The sequence below is a fragment of the Cydia pomonella genome, chromosome 5 (genome assembly GCF_033807575.1).
Source record: "Cydia pomonella isolate Wapato2018A chromosome 5, ilCydPomo1, whole genome shotgun sequence".
Taxonomy (NCBI): Eukaryota; Metazoa; Arthropoda; class Insecta; order Lepidoptera; family Tortricidae; genus Cydia; species Cydia pomonella.
The window spans coordinates 24,040,922-24,064,487 of NC_084707.1; the positions used below are offsets into that span (position 1 = coordinate 24,040,922).

General features: G+C 37.7%; 1 long non-coding RNA gene across 1 annotated transcript in view; it reads right to left on the reverse strand.

The window, feature by feature from the left end:
* LOC133518159 (uncharacterized) overlaps positions 1–22,523 on the reverse strand; it is a 61,423-nt gene extending 38,900 nt beyond the window's left edge. Inside the window, exon 1 of the long non-coding RNA XR_009799448.1 lies at positions 21,998–22,523. This is a non-coding gene — a long non-coding RNA (uncharacterized LOC133518159). The remainder of the gene's footprint in view (positions 1–21,997) is intronic.
* Between the last annotated feature and the right edge of the window lie 1,043 nt (positions 22,524–23,566).

Consider the following 23,566-nt stretch of genomic DNA (forward strand, 5'->3'; position numbering starts at 1 on the left):
CTACAAACCTCCTTCATGCTTCTTGCGTATAAATAATACTGAATCAACTTCCAATATAAAATAAATACTAATTAATAACGTTGCACTGACACAATACAATACAATACAATACAATACAATACAATACAATACCATACAATACCATACCATACAATACAATACAATACAATACAATACAATACACTACAATACAATACAATACAATACAATACAATACAATACAATACAATACAATGCTCTTTATGGAACACCTCACATAGTTGACAATAAATGTACAGAAACAAACAAAGACAATTTAATAGAGATAACAACAGGCGGTCTTATCGCTTAAGAGACGACTTAAATGAGACGCTTCAACTACGCCAAAACCAAAATAAAATTCTAACATGAATAAAAGGGCCCACTGGTTACCAGTTCGCCGGACGATATCGGCCTGTCAGTTATTCGCGATTGTCAGGTTTTGCGAATAAGTGACAGGCCGATATCTTCCGGCGAACTGATAACCAGTGGCCCCCTTAAGTTTTTACCACTTTACTTTCTAACGGCCAGATTCGAATAATGATTAAGACACGTTTAAGATCTTTAAAATATCGATAACTAAACGACATGTTAACATTGACGTTTATTTCGATTTCGCTGTGATCCCAATAAGATCTATCTACGATATTTCTAACGTCAAAGTGACATTGGTTGCCCGAATCGAGCTGCTTCTGTCAAATATACGACATACAAACGATATCTAAATGAGAAGAACTTATCTAAACCAGAACTTATCGTTGTCGTATCTCATTTTTCGAATCGGGCCGTAAAAATGGTGCTAGTTCAGTGGTGTCACTCACGAATTCGAGTCAATCGTGCAGTCTAACGCAACTAGTTGCGACCAATCGATCGCTTGATGCGAACTCATCAACCAATCGCGTTGTGGCGTTAGACTGCACGATTGGCTCGAATTCGTGTGCGTGACACCGCTGTACTGGCACCATTCTTAATGCCCGTAAGGCCCGTGCTTAGATATATGTCAATGATTCCTATGAAATAGTGCCGTTGCCATAGTAACCACAATTGACTCGACCACAAAACTAGTCGAAAAACCTTAAAAGACTTCCTCATGCCGTAAGTTTCATTGGAATATTAAAACGTGTATAAACTGCAGCCGGGATCGAACCTGAACCCTTTCATTCCGATTCCGGGACCGTCGCCGCTCGGGGCGTCAAACAAATAATACAACTTCAGGAATCACTATGATTGAAAGAGGGCTCTGAATACGTGTCAGAATCGCATAGAATCTGTTTGCAATGGGGATGTCTTTATTTAAAATAAATTATTTCACACCATGCACAAAATATAGCACCAGAAAATTATTAGAAAAACGTAGACAGCAGTTATTCATTGACACCAGTACCCCTAGTGTAACTAAATTCGATTTCCAAACGTGACGTACGCGTTTGCGTTTAGTCTCATTTTGTATTGGATTTCGAAAGAGCGCGCCAAGCGGGACGTTTTGGAACCTCAAAATCCTATACAAAATGAGACTTAACGCAAACGCGTTCGTCACGTTATGATGTCGATCAAAGTTACACTAGGGGTACAGAAAAACTAGGTAACTTGACCGTGATGTTACTTATACAGTTTTCATATAACTTCCATAGTGACTAATCGTTTTGACAGCTGGAAAAAAGAAACTGATTTGACTAGTAAGAATGAAGCATAGCAAGTTGGCAGCGATTTTGAAGTGTCAAAATCGCTGCCAACTTATCTTGGTCCGACTCTAACAAACCCCTACACAAGTGTAACACAACCCTCAACACAAGCCTTATTGAGCTTACTGTGGGACTTAGTCAATTTGTGTAATAATGTCCTATTCGTGTAATAATGTCCTAACAACGTTTTCAGCGAAAGTGTCCAGTGTTTTTCTTCTTTCATTAAGGGTCACTTGCGCCATCCAGGCTAGCTTACCAGTACAATTTAACCCTGTATTAACGGTTAACTCCAAGTTAATGACTAACCCTGGACGATGTGAGTTTATATTTCTGACACGAAATAGGTCCCTTTAGGTCCAAACTCCGCGCACAATCACCCGTCCGAACTCCGGCATGCACGTCACGTCCCCGCCGCGGCACAAAGGCGGCAAATTTGCACGTCGCGGCCCGATTACGAGGCACCGGCATTCATCGCATTCAGCCGATGTGTACGAAAAATTGCCATTATGGCGGCCCCGCGCGCGATGACACCCCGCGCTCGGAAACGCCTTTGTTGGAAAATGGTTATTGTCTATGTTGTGGAGGTTAGAATCGGATCAAGTTAACTTTGCAGTGCACAGAACAAAGTGTGGGAGTGTCAGATTATGTCTATTTTATATAAAAAATATGATTTTTATGGAATTTTGTGACGATCGATACAAAGTTTGCTTGGTTCGACTAAAATTACTGTCATTTGAGGTTTCAGGTTTCTTCCTTAGTTACGTTCCATATATTTTTTGTTCTATACGTTACAATGGACATAATTAATCGCATTCAGTTGATATGTTCGAAAAATTGCCATTTTGGCCCTCTCGCGATGAAAGCCCCGCGTTAGGATTCGCCTTTATTGGAAAATTTGTTATTGTCTATGGTTTTGTAGAGATTAATTACTGTATTTAATGCGCTTTGAGACGCCTATTTCATTAACTTAACAGTATGTGACACTGACAATTTCCTATAGGTACATTTCTGAGGCAGAATCCACAGTGAATCTTGATGAGATTGGTGATCACGCGCCATATTGCGGAATTTCATTGGAACTAAATTTTTCATACTAAACTGAACTGTCACCATATTTTTATTTCGTTTTATTCTTATACGTATACCGGTACTTATCTCGAACAGTCAATAAAATATTGTCATTTCAGATTCAACTCGTTTACTCGAACAGTCAATAAATATTGTCATTTCAGAATCAACTCGTTTATCTCGTAACGTCCAAAGACCCAAAGACTCGAACAAACCTCTTATTTGCCCGATAGGCGCACCCAATATTCATTAAACAACAAAAGACCAACCAAACACCAGACTACCACCGATAACTTTTATTTGCTAGTACAATAATCTTTAGAAAGGAAACGGTTGACGATCCGGCCCGATAGTGTCACAAAGAAGCTTATTTCCGCTCCGACTACAACCATGAAAAACCACATTAAACTTACCCTTAACAAAAGAAAAGCCATTCCATTTTCAACCCTACCCCTTTCACTTAAAGTGTGTCTATCCTTTTGTGTATAGTAGTATTTGTCTAGGTGTATCGTGAAAATAAAAACTGAACAAATATCGCGATAAGATTTTGTAAGGGCGCGAGGTCGACATTCAATGACGAAAGGAATAAATATTTGCTGTTGTAATTTAATACTCGTTGGTGTTTGTGCCTACGTTCTAGTGGCATCTGTGAGGTTGCAAGTGTATCATAAGAGCCCTTGACACAAATGTTTTTGAGACGTAAGTGTTATTGCGAGGCTTTTTCATTTTTATGTCTTAGGGTAGAGGTCCAATGATGTATTTTTTTAAATTTTTTCCGTGACTTCAAAGATATCGGTGGATAAACAATAAATATGTCCACAATTTTTATTTATTATGATAACACTTATAACTGATAATACAAAGAAACGACTTTGTTACACGTCTTCTGCTCAAAAAGCCTCGACAGTAGATAAAGAACTGAAATAGACTGAGTTTATAATTTACATATCGTATTGTGTGTGTATTGTATTATTCCCAAAGTTGCGAATAGACAAAGAACTTAAAAAAAACTGTGTAAAACTGCGAAAATAATGTGCAATAGCAGTTCTGTTATAACAGTTAACCGTAATTTGCTTATTAAACCAACCTGCGAGTCTACCATCGGCAACGGCAGGCCGGCAAAAACCGACGCCACGCGATAACGGCAGACAATGACGACTAGTGTCGCCGACAATGATTCGTTTGTGCCGATTCTTCGTGTAATATCTCAAAATTTCACGACGATAAAAAACCTACTGTGTTGAAAATTTAAGGTGGCTCGCTTTCCATACAAAAAACAATATGAAGTTATTACACAATATTACAACATAAATATTTGCGCATCTGTCTACTTTCGAATACTCGTTTGCGCTAATTTGATAGTTTTTTTTTGTTTCATACAGAAATCACGCAATAACGTTATTTTGGTGTTACATTGATTAAAAATATAACGTTATTTTGCGTGATTTCTGTATAAAACAAAGGTTTTTTTTTATTTAGTGCAAATTAATATTCGAAAGTAGATAGATGCGCACATATTTATGTAGTGTGCAATGACTTCATAAAACGCAATTGTTTTTTGTTTAGAAAGCGAACCACCTTAAGTTGCTATGACCATAACCAAACTGCTGTAAAAGTCATATCCCTAAAAAGAACATTTTAAATGTTATGAATATGTTTAAACCTACCTAACAGTCTGCGTCTACAATCGGCAACGGAAGGCCGGCAAAAACCGACGCCGCGCGATAACGGCAGACAATGCCGGCTAGTGTCGCCGACAATGGTTCGTTTGTGCCGATTCTTCGCGTAATGGCGGCGGTAACTCGATAAAGGCTCTTTCATTACAAATTGTGGGCCAGTAATTGATTTAGCATTGTCTTGTTTTGCCGTTGACAATTACCTAGCTTAGTGTGGTGTGTTCTTTTTGCGCTCTTACGACTGTGTTCTTAAAGTCTAATTTCAAACAGAGCTTCTCTGATATATGCCTATGGAATGTTTAGTCACTTTATGGGAATGCTCATGTTAGGCGCAAATAGGGTTGCAATGTTTTAAAATGCAATATTCTGAGGGACTACCGCGAACCACGTTCGACGTGTTGCCTCCCAGTCACACTTACGTACGAATTTACGAGTGCGACAGAGAGGCAACACGTCGAACGTGGTTCGCGGTAGGCCCTCTGACAAAAGCCTGAACATCACGCTAAAAATCCTAACATAATCTTGGATGGACATTTTTGCTAAATACATCCCATTAGTCTTTTTAATTAGACCTCCGTTAACTACTTAGTACTCGTTTTCGCCAAGTTAACTTTTAGGTATATTTTTAAAGCTAGTAAAATTGGTCCGGATAGCAGATTTAAATCGACACGCACGCACTAGGGTGGTAAAGTAGCACCACATATACTGTAATATTTTTTAGAGTACATATGGTGCTACTTTACCGCACTAGTGCGAAAATTAGGATATTACGTTACTGTGTCCAACATTTAAAGGGCCATATGTACTGTAAAACGTTGTACAATACATGTGCGAATAGGTAATTCGCAACTCGTGTCGATTTAAAACCGCCACTTGTTTCGAATTTCCTATTTTTCGCACTTGAATCGTAATGTACTATTACGATACAAGTGCTCAACGAGGGGGAGGGGGGTTTAGGGTCGGCAACGCGCATGTAACTCCTCTGGAGTTGCAGGCGTACATAGGCTACGGAAACTGCTTACCATCAGGCGGGCCGTATGCTTGTTTGCCACCGACGTAGTATAAAAAAAATACCTATTCGCACATGTATCGTACAACGTTTTACAGTACATATGGACCATTTGCTTAAATAACTATTAATATCTGTTATTTTTACTATAACCTCCTTGTGTTTTTAATATAAGTACTCATTGTGTTGCATGATCACATACACAATCATTTAGGGAGCAATAGGATTCCAAGTGTTTTCCACATTTATAAATGGACAGACCACTTCTACCCATTGTTCAAAAAGTGGCCGCCACTGAAACATGCTAAAAATTCAAGTTGCGAGCATAGGTATGACTAAGCTCCATACAAATCGTCCCTAACCGAGCCCTAATACCTTTTTATTCCCGCGCGGGCCCGGCCGGTCAAGACGTGACTATGGCTTGCTAGAAATGGCTTTTTTTAATATACTACGTTGGTGGCAAAAGAGGATACTGCCCGCCTGATGGTGAGCAGTCTCCGTAGCCTATGTACACCTGCAACCCCAGAGGAGTTACATGCACGTTGCCGACCATCACTCCGCACACTCGTTAAGCTCTGGCAACCTTACTCATTGGGAGGAACACAACACTATGAGTAGGGTTTAGTGTTATTTGGCTGCGGTTTTCTGTAAGGTGGAGGTACTTCCCCAGTTGGGCTCTGCTCTAGATCTGGAATGACATCCGCTGTGCTGTGCCCTACCACACAAAGCGAGATGACATTCACAGTGCCCATAACTCTCTTTAGGGCATAGTTAAAGGACATACCCGGGTCCTATTTGAAATATTACATTACCTTACAGAAAACTGTAGCCAAATAACACTAGACCCTACTCATAGTATTGTGTTCCTGCCCGTGAGGTTGCCAAATCTCAACGAGGGTACGGAGTGTTAAGGTCGTCAACGCACATGTAACTCTTCCGGAGTTACAGGCGTATATAGGCTACGTATAGACTGCTTACAATCAGGCGAGCCGTATGCTTGTTTGCCACCGACGTAGTATAAAAAAATACCAGCGGATATTCAAACGTTCTGATTCGCCTCGGTGGCAAATCACTGACCTAAAAAACCTAATTTGAAATATTGGTTCTTCATCTAGCGCATTTACCTCCCTGGTCAGAAAGCCACCGGATATACAACAGGCGGTGCTTCGCGATCCGATTAGGGCTCCACACACTCATGAGGTCTTTGTGCGTTTTTGTTGCGACAGTTAATCGCAGCGATTGTGCGCCGTCGCGCGGAACGGCTTTGCCGTCTCAAAGCGAGGACAATATCGAATGAATCGGTTATATGCAAAACGTGTGTCCTTTTTGTATGTTTGATTGTGTTTTCTTTAAAGGGTTTTCAGTCAATGGCTGGGGTTTAAGAGGGTGGAAATATTCATAGAGAATTAGAATAAAATAAAATCAATATTATAGGGACATTCTTACACAAATTGACCAAGTCCCACGCTCAAGAAAGCTTGTGTTGTGGGTACTCACTACTCAGTAGGGCTAATAAGGTCGGCTCTTTATCATTTGTCACCATGCCTGTCACGTTCTAACAAGTATGTAAGCGCAAAGTGACGGACATAGTGACAAGTGATAAAAATAGAACCATGCTGCCACCGCAGGCAACGATATATAATTATAATATGCAAATACATAGAAAACATTCATGACTCTGGAACAAATATCTGTGCTCATCACACAAATAGATGCCCTTACCGGGATTCGAAACCAGGACCATCGGCTTCATAGACAGGGTCACTACCCACTAGGCCAGACCGGTCGTCAATAATATGCCTACATATTATCATTTTAATTTATTAACATCATTATTATTCCAAATGCGGCGAAAAACGGAACGGTGTCAAATGTCATTTGAATTACCTTTTATAATCGGATTTTTTGGATTATTTATTTTTCTATGCCTGGTGCTTCTTCTCTGGCAGTTATTACATATAATATTATATAAAATAGTGTGACAGCGTTAACATAATAAAACATTATCAAAACGTTTCTTGAAAAAAATGGCACTTTCATTAATTTTGTATTATTTTATAAACTTTGTGTTATTTCTACTTAGAATTACGAGCTCTTTCAATCCTAATGGAATAAAAAAAGTTTCTTATTGTATTACCATTTCTCCATGTAGTTTCCATGGTAGTAACAAAAAAGAAAGTTTGAAAAATGTGTGGAAATTTTGGAATGGAAACTTTTTTCTCCTATAAGGATGAAAAGGCCTCGCGTTCCTGACTAGAAATAACACAAAAGTAGTAAAAAAGGCTACATAAAAAAAATGGCAAAAAAAGAAACGCTCATCAATAATAAAATACTATTCTCACTCACCAACTCAAAGAAGTCATATTTTCAAATACCTGCTCGTAAATTCGAGTGAAAATAGAAATTAGTTATTACAAATAACTATTGTATATATATACAATAGTTATTTGTTTTACAAGGGGGCAAAGTTGTTGTTTAACCGCTCGTGCTAATATTGAAACCCGAGCAAGCGAAAGATTCCAAAATTGAACCACGAGCGTAGCGAGTGGTTCGAGGAATGGAATCTTGAGCGTTGCGGGGGTTTCAAGGCACGAGGGTTAAACAAACTTTACCTCCGAGTGAAACACAAAAAAAATCACCCCACCATCGCGAGGAAACTATTAACTATAGAATACCAAAATATTCTAATTAAATCAAATCCAAATGAATGTAATAAAAAAATTATCATTCAAAATCATCATTTTAAAGTCATTTCTACTAGCTAAGATAAGGAAACAACTCAAAATTTGTATCTGATTACTTTGCCCACATGTGGATAAAATGCAACTTTCTCATTCGTTTTTGAACAATCAAGAGGGCCTTTACCAGTTGGTGTGGTGAAAAAATATATTTATAGGTACTTAACTGTGTAATAGTTTGAATTGGCCGTTTTAACTCGGGCATTGTACTTTTGTTTGTATGTCCGGTGTTATCTACTAAATAAATTCGATTTCGAAACGTGACGTACCGTAAAATGCTGCAACTTTGCCATTTAAGCTCAATTTTGCCTATTTCATTTCAATTACGATCTCTCGAATTTGCTTAGTTTTTTCTTGTTTTTTACCATTTGATAGTAATTTTCATTATTCTGGCAACACATATTTCATATTTTTACAATGGTAACTCCATTGTTGTTCCGCCAGTTACGTATCATAAGTCGGCGTGAGTGGCAACATTTTTTTAGTGTCTCGCAACTTTTGAATTTTTATCTACGAAAAAGGTGTTTTTTGAGAAGTGGTAACGTCCCAGGGTAAGTAAAGACTGTCTATTTCCCGTAAGTTTAATATTTTCAAGAAAAGGACATGATTTCAGCATAATAACGTACTAGGCAATATTGGGCAGTGTTTTGGAAACTTGAATGACACAATTTTGCCTGGGTCTAGGGCTGTCACTAGCTGAATTTTATAAATGTACAGAAAAGAGTAAAAATAAGCTTGCCTAAACTGCTTAAATTAGTTTATTTATAACAAGCTTTTTATTAACTTGCAATGTTTGTTTGTTTAAGTCAAATTTTGCAAGTCGATTTTCACCGACTTTCTGTGTGGGTACCTATGTAGATCTGCTGACAATGCAATAATAAACTAACGTTAACAAAAAAAACTTATGGGTATTAAAATGAAAATTATAAAAAAAAACTTATTGCAATCTGTTATTATATTTTTATTGTAGTTACTTGCAATTGTATATTTATTGTATTATAATTATGTTGTATGTTTACAATCAATTTTCAACCACTTATTAGCGACCAATTGAGGTGTTTGACATACTTATGTAACTTGGGTGACAATGCAATGTTTATGGTACCATCGAGATGGTCTGATGATGGAGACCGAAAATAGCAACTTCTAAACTACACATAATAAACCCACTGTGTTTAGGCTCATTTGATTTGTCTTGCAGTTATCTTTCTTATCGAAATCTGGGTTGTCAGGTGTCAGGTCGATTACAATTGGAGTTCAAAGGTGATGGGTGATTAGAACTTTACAATGAAATAGAACTTTACACTATAATAATGCACTGAAAATTAGCAAAATAGTGTATCTGCAATGCAACTTGTAATAAAAAAATTAAAATAAGTTCAAATTATTAAATAATAAAAGAAAAAGAAATCAAACAACAATATATTACATTTGTTTGTTGATTATTTTGTAACTAACAATATAAATAGATTTTTTTAATAATAATATTTTTTTGGCACAACCCTACAGTTAACGATATTTTTGTATAGAAAGTTTGTGGAACCTGCTACAACTTTACCTATTGCATGTGAAAAAAAAAGTATTAAGCTTATGGCCATAATTTGACTGTCAGGGACAAGCATAATGTCTCATGCACAAGAGTAAATATTATTGCAAATAGCAACACATTATTTATGGAGATATCCGTCTAGGCAAAGTTACGTCTTAGGCCTACAACTTTGCCTGCCACTTTGATTGCTTGTAAATCGGAAATACAGTATGATTAGGTAATGAGATTTGAGTGTTATCTGGTAAGGCATAGGGTATGTTTTCCGACTAATACTCATGAAACTCATAATGAAAAATAGGTTCACAGATATAAGAAAAAAACGTCAAAATCCAGGCAAAGTTGCAGCGTTTTACGGTACGCGTTTGCGTTTAGTCTCATTTTGTAGTTGATTTAGAAAGAGCGCGCCAAGCGGGACGTTTTGGAAACTCAAAATCCTATACAAAATGAGACTTAACGCAAACGCGTTCGTCACGTTATGATGTCGATCAAATTTACATAGGGGTACAGGTCGTAATTATTAACCGATTCTCGTGAAATTTTGTGACTCGATTCTATGATTAAATAAAATGTTTTTAGTCGATCCAGTTTTTGTCTAAGAGACTTAGACGCCAAAAGCGTCTACATATAGCGCTTAAGACTATTGTGAGCTCACTGTGATAACGAATCAACGAACTAAGTATTTTCTTAATTTTGAATTTTCTAAGTTTAACGCGAGGTCTATAGCCGAAAGAGCTATTAGTAAGTAGATTTTAAAAGAAAGTAAATGTTTTCCCGCCAACAATGTCCATGGAAAAATAGTTTTAAAAACCGGCCAAGTGCGAGTCGGACTCGCGCACGAAGGGTTCCGTACCATTATTTATAAAAACGGCAAAAAAAAATATGGTTGTTGTATGGGAGCCCCCTTTAAATATTTATTTTATTTTGTTCTTAGAATTTGTTGTTATAGCAGCAACGGAAATACATCATCTGTGAAATTTCAACTGTCTAGCTATCACGGTTCATGAGATACAGCCTGGTGGCAGACGGACGGTCGGACAGCGAAGTCTCAGTCCCGTTTGACCCTTAGGGTACGGAACCCTAATAAAGTACATATTAACTTGTGCACCTTTATGCTCAAGCAATTTAAATGGATACATAGTGTATATATCTAAAAAAAAAGAAACTTGCATGTAAAAAAAATGGTTTGTGTCAAAATTGTTATATTTAAGTATCTTTAAACTGGTAACCACGATACAGGCTTTGCCTAGTGTGGAGACCAGTATCTAGTGACCTCTGTATCAAGCTAAAAGTAACAATTTAATCGTTCGTATTGGACAAACAAAAGCACACAAACACAAAGTCTTATAGTGTCCAAAGACACTTTATAAAAACCGGCCAAGAGCATTGTCGGACCACGCTCAGAGTAGGGTTCCGTAGTTACTCTTCCGTCACAATAAGCTAAACTGGAGCTTAAAGTATAGTAGATTGTTAACCAAGGGATGAACTGTTGATGTACGTCTTTTTACTATGAAGGGGAAACTTTTTGCGATAACTCAAAAACAGCTAAACTGATCATATCCGCTATAGTTTTCATTTAATGTGTTTCTTAAGCTCTACTTTCAAGATTTTTTTCATATTTTTAGACCTATGGTTCAAAAGTTAGAGGGGGGGACACATTCTTTTTTTCTTTCGGAGCAATTATCTCCGAATATATTCACTTTATTAAGAAATGTTTGTTGAAGACCCCTATTAGTTTTGAAAGACCTTTCCAACGATATTCCACACTGTAGGGTTGAAGCAAAAAAAAAAAAATTCACCCCCACTTTACGTGTAGGGGAGGTACCTACACTAAAATTTTTATTGTACGACTTTGTCGGCTTTATTGATTTATATATCCATGCCAAATTTCAACTTTCTAGCACTAACGACCACGGAGCAAAGCCTCGGACAGACAGACAGACGGACATGGCGAAACTATAAGGGTTCCTAGTTGACTACGGAACCCTAAAAAGCATTGACATTGTCTAAATGCGTATAGCGCCCGCGCTCGCCTATATCCGCCCGGGCCGGATGGGTATCCAGCCGCGACAGTTCTCAATATTTTACTCTTATTTACCGATATTATTTATGTGTCTTCCCGGCCGCTTACCCGCGCGGATTGTGTTGACTATTGTGGTGGTGTTTGTGTTTTCAGACGCGTTTGTATGAAATGGAATAGAATTCAATAGTTCGATTTTATTGCAGTCCTGTTGATAGTTTCTTATGATACTTATAATATATACGGCCCGATTCGAAGAATGAGATACGATAACGATAAGCGATAAGATTATATATCGTTTGTATGTCGTATAATTGGTAGAAGCAGCTCGATATGGGCAACCAATGTCACTTTGACGTTACAAAAATCGTAGATAGATCTTCCTGGGATCACAGCGGTACGGAAGGTGGAGATAAGGAATGGAATCTCCATATACCAAAAAGTGACATCAAAAAACCTTAAATAGGTGGCGCTACAATACCAAGAATACTAGGAAAAAGAATCAAATCATAGCCCTAGGTTCTTAGCTACTCTAGCGCTACTCTGGAGAGATTTGGAACTATTATTTATAGCTGACCCTGGACACTTTTGTATAAGTTCTGCCTATGGAGATTGCGTTCCTTAACCTTCCATACACAGCGGAATCGAAATAAACGTCAATCTTGACATGTCTTATCGATCTTTTAAAGATCTTTCCAAGATCTTAAACGTGTCTTAATCATTCTTCGAATCGGGCCGATAGTGTAATGTAAAGCAACCACCATTTAATTTTCTAATCAAAAACATTAACTACATATGAAGTCAGAGGGCCTACCGCGAACCACGTTCGACGTGTTGTCTCCCTGTCACACTTACGTACGAATTTACAAGTGCGACAGAGAGGCAACACGTCGAACGTGGTTCGCGGTAGGCCCTCAGATGGTATACTTTGACGCGATTCTTTATGCTAGATATAATAAAACCTAAAGCATAACTATAATCGGTCAAATAAGTTTGTCAGTAGAAAAGGGGGGGGGGGGGGGGATTTTAAATTTTCTTTGGGACGATAAGCGATAGCCCTTCGCGCCTACATTTTTTAAATTCGCCGCTTTTTTCTACCGACGGAAATGGCTTGACAGACTATATAACTTATATGTAATGTATTACAGGCCTCAGTCATAAAGAATTGAAGTAAAGTTTTAGAAATCTCGAAAAAATGCGTTTTCAATTGTAAAATATCTATAAAATCTCATTAAAAATCTCTTTCTCTAACTAGAAACTTATGTCTTATTCTTGCTCTGATTCTAATCAAATTTTTGCTCTTGGTTACCGAAGAGTTCGACAAATTCCCACAGCTTCACTGCTGTTATCAGCAAATTACAATCAGCTTCCATAATACTTAAAAGCAAGTAACATTACTCACAACAAATGGAACGCCGGAGCATCGTAAAAACAATTTTCTTGGCAGTAGAACCGTCTCTTTGCCCACGCCACAGCCACCCCTCTGTTTCGGCCATATTGATTTCTTTCATTTTCCTTTTTGCCCACAACGTAACCATTTTTATTTCTATTTGTCCATTCACAAAGCGGTCTATCCAAATGAAATTTGGATAAAACTCCTACGTGAGCGGTTTATACGCCAAACGCTGATGAGAGCGGGATTTTTATTTAAATTCCACAGATTGAAGTCTTGGCCCCATTCCGTGAATACATAGCTGCAAGTCTATCAGCCTAAAATTCCGATATTGATTAAAAACTACGACTTCCAAAGCTTCAAGTAGAATTTCAATGTAATTTGGACAGATATTTGTGGCAGTAAAAAAAAACAAAAGCGGCCAAGTGCGAGTCGGACTCGCCCATGAAGGGTTCCGTACCATTTATGACATATTAAAAAAACTACTTACTAGATCTCGTTCAAACCAATTTTCGGTGGAAGTTTGCATGGCAATGTATATCATATATTTTTTTTAGATTTTTCATTCTGTTATTTTAGAAGTTACGGGGGGGGGGGGGCACACACTTTTTACCACTTTGGAAGTGTCTCTCGCGCAAACTATTCAGTTTAGAAAAAAATGATATTAGAAACCTCAATATCATTTTTAAAGACCTATCCATAGATACCTCACACGTATGGGTTTGATGAAAAAAGATTTTTTGAGTTTCAGTTCTAAGTATGGGTAACCCCCAAAATTTATTGTTTTTTTTTCTATTTTTGTGTAAACATCATAATACGGTTCATGGAATACATCTACTTACCAAATTTGAACAGTATAGCTTTTATAGTTTCGGAAAAAAGTGGCTGTGACAGAATCGGACAGACAGACGGACATGACGAATCTATAAGGGTTCCGTTTTTTGCCATTTGGCTACGGAACCCTAAAAACACCTATACCATCCCTTTTATTACAACTGAAACATGCCACATAACATTCAATATTGAAAGAAAAATAAATTCGTCTATGAGCTTATTAATTAATTTCAATTTATCATGTAATAGCTTAAAATTCTTGAAATCACTTTTTGGCTAAATATCTCGCGTAATTTACATGTTAAAAGAAACTTACACTACATAATACGCCGATAATTCCAACGTGTATAAAAAATCTCAAAGTAGTTCCCTACTTTAATTACCTGCTTATATCTTGAATTTTTTATAAAACTTGCTAAACTAACAGTAACTTTCTGGCTGAACGGCGAAAGTCATTTACACTTAAAACAAAACGGCATTATCTATGCCCCATTCGCCGTCCGGAACCGCAGGGGAGCGCGCCAGATTTGAAATTGGAACCAAATAGGCGTTAAATGGCGCCGTGCGCTGTCATAACGACATTTGGCGTTCATCAGGAAAACACGTCGGTCGGTGCAGGTTTTATTAGCGTAAGAAATGGCGGGCACACTGGCCCGGAAATTGAGATTTGCATGAGGAAAACGGTGAACTGATTGCATTTTGTGCAGCGCCTAATTCGGGTGCCCAGGTTAATGCAATGAATTGTAGGCGATGTTGAACTTGATTGCGAGATTTGAGATTAGAACTAGGAGCTTAAATAGTGTTAACCTAAATACATTTTCGGTATTAATCTCAAAACTGAGCTGAAATAATTTATAAGGCCCGTCTCAAATAAGCAATAGATTTATTGGTCAAAATAATGTTGATAAGCACGCGTTGGCTTACGTAACGTATAATCAAATACTGTCAATTGCTGTCAGCCATTGTCAGCACAATAAACTACTTATAGGTAAAAAACTTAAGTAAGTCACCTGTTGTATGTAGTTGTGACGTGTTCGAATAGACATTTGTTTTGTTTGTGTGTGTCTTTTAAACATGTATTGTCTATTCGAACACGTCACAACTACATACAACAGGTGACTTACTTAAGTTTTTTACCTATACCATTTTCCTGACTAGTCAAATTAGTTTCTTTTTTCGAAATGTCAAAATCTACCACTATGGTATTAATATAAAATACTTCTCAAAAATTCTATTTGATTTATTGAATAGAAATTGTGTCAAAATATACATAACTGCTGTCTACGTTCTTCTAATAATTTTCTCGTGCTATTTCTAAATACTCTTAGAATTTCAAGTCGTCTACAAAGAAATCATAATCGCTCTGTCTATCGATGGTCGCTGAATACATTGCAAGACAGCATCTCATTTTCGGAATTCATTCTTGACTTCAAAAATAATGTTTTCAAATCGTTTTATTTTTGGCTTTCATACATTGCTGACATGTCCTATATCCTATATTTTATTTATTTTAGTTAAATTATAAGCATGTATAGTTCGTAAGTTTCAACGAATGATTCCTACAAAAATAAATAAATGAATGAATTGTGTTTTTGATTTTTGCTATAAACAGAGCCAAGAAGTATTTTTGATAAAAAGATATTTTTAAAGTGACAGACTTTGCTTCTCAAAGCAATGGGGAATATTACGCGAAACTCTGCGTAGGGTGCGCCAGTACCACAATCCATCACAATCTGAGGCTCTACCGCGAAACAAGAAAATCGAAATCTCGTTATCTAATCTCTCTATCACTCTTAGATATTCGAGCAATGAAGAGACAGATAACTAAATTTCGATGTTCGTGTTTCCCGGTTTACAAAGGTAAACAAAAATATTTTATTATCTGTGAAAACTTGTCATAACATATTATGTTTAAGTTACTCTATGGTTAAGAGGCTGTCAATACCTAAAGCGCGCACACTGTCTATTTGTATCTGAGTAAATGAGATAGCGCTGTCGCATGTAACTGGGCAAAATATTTAAATAAAAAAAAGTGGATTATTAGTGTAATATTTTACTCAACAGCGGTTTAGATATAAATGTTTTGAAATTGTGATTTTAATTGCAGACCCATAAGTCAAAACAATAATGACATAGAACCGTTTAATTGTGATTTTAAGACCAATCTTTGCAATTATTTTCTATCGAGCCGATTTCGTTCAATCATGTATCGAGTACAACCACGGTCTTTGAAATATAATTAATATGAACATATATTTTTCTTACTTGACTAAAACAAAATAGTCTTTCTCAAAAAACTGTTTAAGTAACATCAATTTCAAGGACATTGGGTGTTGACAGCCTCTTAACGAAAGGTGCTAATAGTGCTGCACTCTAGCGGCGGAATACAGCAATAACTCCCTATTCCCAAACCTCGCCGAGCGTTTTGCAACAGAATACCTACCAATTAAGTGTGATCTCCGATTCCCCACAACTGCCACAAAACTCAAGCTCAAATTATACAATTTATTTAACAGACAGTTAAGATATTGTTGGTGAATCGAGTAGAAAAACTCAATCAGCTATCGCTATAAAGCCCTCATTACGCTGAGCATAACGCGGCGCTGACTGTCTTCCGCGTTTCTCTCCAATTGAATCGATTTATTCACTTGGGTTGATTTAAAATGCGGAACACTTGTTTATAAATGTAAGAAGACTAACACGACGACCGGTTTGGCCTAGTGGGTAGTGACCCTGCCTACGAAGCTGATGGTCCCGGGTTCAAATCCTGGTAAGGGCATTTGTTCGTGTGATGAGCATGGATATTTTTTCCTGAGTCATGGGTGTTTTCTATGTATTTAAGTATTTATAAATATTTATATATTATATATATCGTTGTCTAAGTACCCTCAACACAAGCCTTATTGAGCTTACTGTGGGACTTAGGCAATTTGTGTAAAAATGTCCTATGAATATTTATTTATTTATGCAACATTAAACTAATTCTTCGGATTCCACTCATGTGTTTTTAGTCACTCGCGCGACATGTTTCGGAGGGCCTAGGTCTCCTTTCTCAAACACTAACATTGCGAGCAATTAATCGTGAGTGGAATCCGTAGAATTAGTTTAATGTAAGTATGTGTGACGCTAGTTTAAATTCGATTATATTCGAATATCAATCAATTTATTTATTTATAGACAACAATGGTCCACACAATACAAATTATATTAACATAGGATTAAAATAGACATCAACTCAAAGGTTAACTGGAAGAAACCCCTTAAAGGGATAAGTTCGCCTTTGTACTGCTTATCCTGTGCCATATTTATATTTTGTCTTTTGTACAATAAAGAGTTTATACATACATACAATAAAAAGTCAATTAAACTTTGTTATAAATTAAATAAAAATAAGGTACCTGGGTCGAATATGAGTACAATCTGATTCTCTTCAAGGCTAGAGTAAATAGGTATCTCATAGGTAAGCGTGTTCCACCGTAGACCGCATCATCACTTACCATCAGGTGTGATCGTGGTCAAACGCCTGCCTATCCTCCATAAAAAAAAAAATGGCCAGCCCGAAAATATGGCCACACCCCTACACGTCCAAAACTATGGCGTCATCTACAACTTTGTTTATACGCGTTAAAACGTCCATGTGTGAGCAATGCTTAGGTGTCGCCGCCATCTTCCCCGCAGCCCCGCAAGTCCCGCAGTGATACCTAGTCGAAGTGAAACCACGTGTCACGGATACAAATATCACTGATTATTACTAACATTTTTGACTTTCAGCTAGAGTTGCGTACTAAATCACTGATTAAAATGTGTATTATGATTTAATTTTATTCCATCGTACAATCAAAAGGTTTAATTTGTGACCCATTTCGCTGTATCTTGTCCCAGTGACAATAGTATGATGTCTCTATCGACTTTCATGTTGTTTGTCACTGTGACAAGGTACGAAATGGGTCACAGATTAAATCTTTTGACTGTACAACGTCTACTCTATTAAGATACTGACGATCTCCCAAAGTCAAATCAAGACAAGTCTACAACGATTTTGATGGCACACGCAGTGCAAGTGTTATTTTAGACATCAAACTTCTATGAATTGACGTATAAATAACACTTGCGCTCCGTGTGCTATCAAAATCTTTCTGCATGTGCATGACTATGTATCTAAGTATGTATTTATTTACAAAGTATGTATGACGTCGCCATAAAATATCGTCACCATCGCCGAGCGCTGGTAGCCTAGCGGTAAGAGCGTGCGACTTGCAATCCGGAGGTCGCGGGTTCAAACCCCGGCTCGTACCAATGAGTACTTCGGAACTTATGTACGAAATATCATTTGATATTTACCAGTCGCTTTTCGGTGAAGGAAAACATCGTGAGGAAACCGGACTAATCCCAACAAGGCCTAGTTTATCCTCTGGGTTGGAAGGTCAGATGGCGGCAGTCGCTTTCATAAAAACCAGTGCCTACGCCAAATCTTGGGATTAGTTGTCAAGCGAACCCCAGACTCCCATGATCCGTGGCAAAATGCCGGGACAACGCGTAGAAGAAGAAAAAGATCGTCGCCATAGTACAAGCTTTTCTTAGTTTGAGGCTAGGTTGATCTGTGTAAGATTATCCCCAAATATATCTTCATATTTACTTCAGTGTGTAAAATAGAAGAAAAATATTGCCTAAAAGCCAGGAATTATCAATTTCAATGAACTCTAATACCCTGCGATGTCACATATAGCAGGTTGCCCTGGAGGTTGCCTGTACAAACTAATTTACTCCCAGTCTGCGATATGCCTTCGGGCGTGCAGGGGTCCGTAGCGTGTTGTGGGAACCCTGCAGTTTCTGAACAACGTTGAATAAGCTACAATAAGACGAGAGACCAATCTGTCTATAGATGCCTGTAGGTTAATTCACTTATACAGCTATATGCTAGACATAAAGAGTCCGAGTCTTATTTTTATTCCGGTCAGCACGCAAAATCGGTAATAAAAGCTTATATCAAATATTAAATTTCTGACAATACACTTTATCAAGCGCTGGTGGCCTAGCGGTAAGAGCGTGCGACTTGCAATCTGGAGGTCGCGGGTTCAAACCCCGGTTCGTACCAATGAGTTTTTAGGAACTTATGTAAGAAATATCATTTGATAGTAACCAGTCACTTTTCGGTGAAGGAAAACATCGTGAGGAAACCGGACTAATCCCAGTAAAGCGTAGTCCCTCTGGGTTGGAAGGTCAGATGGCAGGCGCTTTCGTAAAAACCAGTGCCTACGCCGAATCTTGGGATTAGTTGTCAAGCGGACCCCAGGCCGTGAGCCATGGCAAAATGCCGGGACAACGCGAGGAGGAAGTAGACACTTTATTTAAAGGGTTTTAATGTCAATCTCACCTGATTGGTAAGTGTCGATGCGGTCTAGAATGAAGCATGCTTACCAGCATAGGTTTTTTTGAATGTTATGGACTTGGATGGACCCTTTAAGCCAAATCTCCTAGAACAAAACTAGGCACATGGAAACCTATGCTGGCGCTATCTATGGCCGTTCCTTTAGAAACTCAACTCGCCATCGCCGACGTGTCTGCCTGTCCTCGTTTTGAGCAGGGCTGCCACTCTGTGGCGATCTTGGCCCACAGCTCACTCGACATGCGGCAGACGTATCCAGCCCAGTCCCACTTTAGCTTGGCCGCTTTCCGAGCTACTTCGACTACCTTTGTTCTGGAGCGCAGCGTTAAATTAAATAAAAGAACAACCAGAAACCCACGCCCCGACTCACGCTTGCCGCTCCATTCTTTAATTTCTTTCTAACGCCTGTTGACACGGCCGAGTGTCATTAGCGACGTTTGCTCCAATTTGTCCGATAATCTACTTTTTCATTCCATTTACTCGACTCGGAACCTATTCCATACATTTTATACGTATGAATTTGATTAAATTTACAATTAAAGTTTGTAAGTGGTAATAATGATAGCTTGCGAGTGTTCATTGAGTGGTTATGTTTGATTTCTTGAGTACCGATTGAGATGTTATCTGGTAATTGTATACGGAAGGTTCTTAGGAATTTATTTAATATTTGAAAATTTAAAGGGTCATATGTAATTCCTACCTATTCGCACATGTATCGTACAACGTTTTACAGTACATATGGCCCTTAAAATGTTCGACATAGTAACGTAATATGCAAATTTTCGCACGAACGCAATTTATGTTAATTTTTTTTCAATTTATAAGCATTACTTTATGTTTAGATGTATATTTTAATTGTAACCTGTGATTATTGATAACTGATTAAAAAGCATTAATTAGGTAAGAAGTTGAAAAAGAACTATAATTACAACCAAATTCAAATACCAAAAAATATGAAAAAGATATTAGAAATTAAGATCTTTAGGTGAAACTTAATCAAGTTCAGGTTCAACTATGGAGAAAATCAAATTATTTTATGTAATATTTTTTTTTGATTTGTGTTTTTCTATGTAGTATTTTTTAGTGTATGATATCTATTTCACTTTATAAAGTTCAGATACATTAACAAGAGGCATTAATTAGAATTATTAAAAAAATTGTCAACTCTATTCAATCTATTTACAAAGTAGATTGTACACAAAAAAGCGTTACAAAGTCAGCTTTGAGATACCACATACCCACATACAAGTGACATTTCTTCAACCAAGAACGTCCTTTTCTCTACAACATCTACATAAGACTGCTAAACGATAACCGCTCCTTTTTTCCGTACCCCTGTACAAAACTGATTGTCAACCAATTTCCCCACCCGTCTCCACATACCTGCTATAAATCGATCCCCATTCTGCCAAATCAAATTTAAAGAACACATTACACAAAATATACAGGTGTTTGGCTAGAAGCGGTGGGCACAATTTAATTTGTACAAAATGGAAACTGTCTGCAGGTTGCCGCCAATTGAGTTGCCTCCATTCGATGGGGGTAGAGAGCCTAAGGGCTTGCAATGTCATGAAGTCAGAATGCTAAGAATAATAGCGATGTCAATATCAGTTGATAAATTAAGCAATTTTCAAAATCGTTCGTCAATTGCTGTCGCCAACGCCATACATATGTCACTAGATTTTAGAACTGATCATTTCTTGTGAATTTTATTGTGTACTATTTATAATTAAGTCAATAATTAATAATAAGTTTTTGGCAAAAATTTCATTTTTGGTACAAGCTGTTATCGCTGACTGTACTTTTATTTCCACAGGCAACTAATACTCATCGAGCAAAGTCTAAAAGCCCCAAACACAATTAGGTTGCGTTGTTTTATCACAGAGTTCCTATGTCCACCTCTTGTCTCCATCATCAGATCAGCTCGATGGTACCATAATATTGCATTGTCACCCGACTTACATATGTATGCAAATTTTTAACTCAATCGGAAACCGGGAAGTGGATCAAATTTAACTTGCAAGATTTGATTACAAACAGATGACGATCAGGTGAAAGTAAATAAAAGCTTGTAAAAAGGCTGTTGTGTGAACGGCTACGGTGTGGTTACATCATGAACAAGTCAAACCCAACCTAACCATATCAATAACCGGCCAAGAGCATGTCGGGCCACGCTCAGTGTAGGGTTCCGTAGTTACTCTTCCGTCACAATAAGCTAAACTGGAGCTTAAAGTATAGTAAATTGTTAACCAAGGGATGAAACGGTACCTTTCACCCGAGTTAAACAAATAGGCAAATTTGCATAATCAGTACCTAATTAAAGTAAGTCTTTTTACTATGAAGGGAAAACTTTTTGCGATAACTCAAAAACAGTTAAACTGATCATGTCCGCTATAGTTTTCATTTAATGTCTTTCTTAAGCTCTACTTCCACGATTTTTTTCATATTTTTTGGACCTATGGTTCAAAAGTTAGAGGGGGGGGGGCACATTTTTTTTCTTTCGGAGCGATTATCTCCGAATATATTCACTTCATCAAAAAATGTTTCTTGAAAACCCCTATTAGTTTTGAAAGACCTTTCCAACGATACCCCACACTCCAGGGTTGAAGCGAAAAAAAAAATTTCACCCCCACTTTACGTGTAGGGGAGGTACCCTCAAAAAAATTAAATTTTTAGATTTTATTGTACGACTTTGTCGGCTTTATTGATTTATATATCCATGCCAAATTTCAGCTTTCTAGCACTAACGACCACGGAGCAAAGCCTCGGACAGACAGACAGACAGACAGACAGACAGACAGACGGACATGGCGAAACTATAAGGGTTCCTAGTTGACTACGGAACCCTAAAAAGTGATCAACTCTCAAAAGGCGTTTTAATGTAATGATCAATTTCCATGATCTAGCCACATACACACACATACATACACCACACATGTTTTACATGGACCACGACACTAACGACGACATATAAGAACCAAAAAAATAAAGATTTTTCCCCATTGTACCATATATAATTTATTACTAATTTTCGTATTGAGATCAGGAAAAATTGTAAACAAGTTTAGTATGCGTTTCAATTTTTCTTCTGCTACCCCGATGATGGGAGCTTTCGGGGGAGGTGTGATATGGCAATTAGCCACTTTTACCCCCTTATTCATATATATATATAGTACTCCACATCGATTTCGATGACGGCGACCTCAGCAATCAAGGGTTTTTCCTCTTATGAGCTCTTATGTGGCTGGCCAGGCCAAACTTGCTCTTAAACACCCTTTCACATTCACAACAGTATAGTTGCATTGGTATGATGGAAAGGAACAACCGATGATTACCGGCATCGTAACTTTACTACACGTTTATGAATAAGGTGTTTCATTACCTACTCCCTGTTCGTGCTCGAGACGATAATAACAAGATACACTCTTTGTTATTTGATTAAATTCCATTATTTTATCAAGGAAATTAACAGTAACATCGACCGCTTCCCGCTGCAACACAGCAGCCCGAGTAGCCAACATGCCAATCATTAACGCTCCGTGATGAACGAAACGCAACTATCACTGTCGCGCAATATGGAAGAGTGATAGAGAGCGATGACTACGCTACGCTACGGAGCGTTAAGTATTGGCATGTTGGCTACGCGGGCTGTAGTCCTAACGCTTACGAAAGGTTGAATACTTTATAAAATTTCGGTTTATGTTTCCCTTCTCGTGGCGAATTTCAGTAAAAATATGTATTCCATTAAATATGGATAAGGTGTAATACAAATTACTGATACTAAGTGACAATTTCTGACTGTACTTTTCTTCTCATATGCATGTCTACCAAGTACTTCTCGAGACCTTTCTAATGGGCCTAAACGCGATGTGTTGGTGTTCTTCCATCGAGGAGTTCCTTTGGCTACCTTCCATCTGTATCATCAGATCAGCTCCATGTTAGCATATTATTGCATTGTCATCGGAATTACGGAAGTCCTCCAAATTTCAACTGGAACAGATATCAGGAAGTCGTTCAAAGAACCATGGGCAACTTTGTATGGAACTTGGTCCGAAACCAACAGAGATGAGAGTTAGGCCATTAGATAGGTATTTCTATGTACTTCATCTCGTTATATACGCACAAAGCGGAATTCCATTGCAGAACGGAGATATTGGTGTTTTAGTCAAAATGTCGTCAGTCTTATTTACCTAGGC